At 43.2% G+C, this 3,569-nt stretch overlaps 1 protein-coding gene across 2 annotated transcripts in view; it reads left to right on the top strand.

Moving 5' to 3' along the window:
• LOC146499345 (transmembrane and coiled-coil domain protein 3-like) overlaps positions 1–3,569 on the top strand; it is a 77,541-nt gene that overhangs the window by 66,518 nt on the left and 7,454 nt on the right. The gene's annotated exons all lie outside the window — the stretch shown is intronic.

The raw sequence follows: 3,569 nt of genomic DNA, 5'->3' as shown, positions 1-3,569 counted from the left end.
TTTTTTTAAAAAACAAAGTTCCTCTAACCAGCAGGAGACCAGCGGTGTGTGAAATTATTATTATTATTTTGGTAGAAACTCAACTTTACAAGTGCTGGACTAGTCTATTCCTGCACGCTCATCTCAAGGCGGCTTCTTCCGACCGTACCCGAGAGATTAGTAAACAGGAAGGTGCTGTTTTGGTCTTAAAATATCAGTTCGACTCTGCCCCAGACCATTTCATTGTCATGTTATTCCCTCTTGCTCTCTCCCTAGTTTCCATTCAATAAAGCACTAAATTTCCCTAAAAAACAGAGGAGACCAGGTTAAAAACATCATGGAAGTCTTTGGAAATCCGCCTTATTGAATCTGGCTCCAGGAAATTTTTTAGTGAGGTCACAGATCAAAGGTAGTTAACTCGTAGACTGCTATACATCCAGGCTTCTTTTTGCAACCACGGGAGTTACCCCCTGCCGGTGTTAGAATGCCCCTCTTCACAAAGGCTGTGATTACTAGTGGCACTTTTTTCTTTATTCTGTGTCAATTAAATCAGTTTATTTACAACACAACTTTGTTCTGGCTGTATTTTTTCCCCTCTGATTGGATGTGTGATGTTCTGAGGGCGTTTGCCATCTGTACTCAGGAGTAGCACAAAGAATAGCTTCATTAAGATCGATTCAATAACATGAATGATGGTAATCGCTGCTGTTTCATACCGTAGGACTGTTTTTCACTGCTTGGGCTAATGATTGCTGACTTGGCCGCACGGCTACAGGCCACAGGACACAATTACAGTGTCATGTCTTCTGCTTGTGCATGCGTAACACAAAGACAACAGGAATAAAGGCACAAAACCCGCCCTCGGGGTATGTCAGCAGTTTGTGTGTGTGTGCTTCAGAGCCAAGTCTGACAGTGTGTGCGCTTTGCTGCCGTGGCAACTAGAGTTACCACATACTAATATTTTAGGTTGCCTTACATAATCGTCTGCTTTTGTCAATGCAGAGAGTAGATTTTCAGGCACCGGGGGCTGCTTGTTTGGAGCTCTCGCTGCTCCCATAACTGACCACTGTGAGGTCTTACGAGTGCTTTAATGTCCCATCACCTGCCTTCCTGCCCTCCAGTCTGACTACACAAAGCCTCTTACATACTGAGTACGCACCTCTATAAGGATCCTCTTATTTTGCCAACATGGTAGGGTGTGCTCACTAAACACAAGGCAGACAGAATATGAAAGGAATCTGTTTTCTTTCTTTCTTGAGATCGTATAAGTCCACCTGCCATTTTTAATCAGTGGTGTACGACAGTCAGCGGGTTTTCTTTCTTTTTTATTGCAGAGTTTTGCCTCAAAGCCTGAGTTGTCTGCAGGGTCTGAACAATGTCTGCCGTTTTCTCCAGAGAGTGCATTTGTGCCTTATGAGAGTTTTCATTTGGTCTCTTGAATGAGGCAATTTTGTACTTTTCAACAGCAATTTTAGGCACGCCGGCGCACCAGCTCTGCGGGGCATGCTGTCAATTTGTTGGTCATTTAACCCACCACTTTTGTTCACACTGAAATATCTCAACTGCTGAGATGAGTCAACTTGAGTACCCTGTATAGGACCACCAAAGTCTCCACTTTTGACTTCCACGCTGTGGCCTCACAGTAGCATCGACCCATTCGGCCTGTTCTGGCTGGACCTCCCAGGGTTAATTAGGTGGATTCGGACTTGGAGGAAAAAGCTGGATTGCTGCTTTGGGTTCGGCACAAGTTCCAGTGTCTCTCGAGGTCATCACGCAGCATCTGCAGTGATGCAGACTGTGCTGGTTTGTTGGTGTAAAGAGCGAGCCAAATGCAAAGGCAAAGTTGTCAATTTAACCATTGATCTACATGCTTTCCCTCACCCATGGTCACGAGCTGTGGGTAGAGACCGAAAGAATTTAGAGGAAATGAGCTTCCTCTGAATGGTGTGTGGGCTCAGCCTTGGAGAAAGAACGAGGAGCTCATAGTAGAGCCGCTATTCTTTTGCATCAAAAGGAGCCAGCTGGGGTGGTTTGGGGCTCCGAGGCGAGGTGTTTCAGGCATGTCGAACTGGGAGAGGACATGGAGGCAGACTCAGGACAAGCCGGAAAGAGTGTCTCTCAGCTGTGAATAGTGCTTTACTGAATCGCAACGTTTCAGTTCAACTGACCTTCATCAGGCACAAAACGATGTTCATATAATCACTCTTACACACACACACACACACACACACACACACACACACACACACACACACACACACACACACACACACACACACACACACACACCAGGTAGAATTCAAGCATCTTGTTGGAGAATAGTAACTGGTGAACTCTTAACATGTGTGTGCTTGTAATCACATAATGAGGCGATTCAATTCGAGGATGATGGGGATTGTAAGCGGGTTACCTGTTACACATTTAGGTGTACAGAGATTTTGAACCAGTTAACTTGTGATTTAATTAAATAACTTTGGTCACTCAAGTGTACTCATGTGTTAAACTCAAGACCCACAGGCCACTCATTTTAATCAAGCCCGCAGATATGCACATTTCGGTTTCTTAATAAATTGTGGCCAAACTGGCGAACCTCCTTTGCAGCTGCAAGCATACAAGCTAGTTAGCAGGAAATGGCATATAAAAAGGAAAGCTGATGCTGAGGGCAGGCAATTACAGGTCAGCCTGTATTCTGAGTACTGCTTTACAATGTGTAAAGAGTGTGTGTTTCAGATAATAGAATTTGCCTCATTTTGATATCACACACCAGCAGAGAGATGGAGCCACAGAGGAGTAAAAGCCCCAGAAAAAGAGGCGTGCAGCTAGATCAGAATAGGTTCCTTCAAGCTAAATTTCAATGTAATGGAGCAGCAGAGGCGAGTTTAATGATAGTTGAGGAAATGGCTAAATCAAGGTGGCCACTGAGTGCAATTTAGTTAATTTGCAATTTTAGGTTTTTATGTGCAGCCAATTTCATGCTAGGAGGATGGGTTGTATGGGCCTACACGGGCTAAGATCTTTTTATTTTTTTAGCCAAATTTTTGCTAGTAGTTTTTGCACTTTTGTTTTTTGTTGGCATTTTCAGAGCTTTTTGTGAAACAGTTTATTTGCAATGCAACAAGAACATTTCTTTTTCTGTTAAACTGAACCATTTCATTTTCTATACCTCAACAATCTTGGCATGTTTGCTCCTAACGAAGCCGAGTTTGAGTTCTCTGTTCTAGTTGTGACGGTCAAAATTTCGATTTTCTGGTTTACTGCAGTCCCACAGATATCATTACAAACTAAGGTGGTAACCATGGAGATTAATCTACCTGCTCAGTATGAGTATTGGGTATAAAATATGTAAAGATCTGTGTCTCATCAGCTTCTTTTAACATCACTTCCACTTGAGAAATGCTGTCTGAATGCAGCATTATCCAACTCTCAGTAAATGTTGGTCTCAGTTGGATATTATCAACAGTGGGAGTATTTGTGGCATCAGTAATGGCAGTTTGTTGTCTGCCTCTGGGTTTCAAGCCATGAATGGCCCAGTCGGTCATATGAAAGACAAATTAGCACAGTGGTTTTTGACACGTTATTGTGTTTATATT

Source organism: Neolamprologus multifasciatus, chromosome 17 (genome assembly GCF_963576455.1).
Source record: "Neolamprologus multifasciatus chromosome 17, fNeoMul1.2, whole genome shotgun sequence".
NCBI lineage: Eukaryota > Metazoa > Chordata > Actinopteri > Cichliformes > Cichlidae > Neolamprologus > Neolamprologus multifasciatus.
This window is presented reverse-complemented; position numbering and strand designations above follow the sequence as displayed.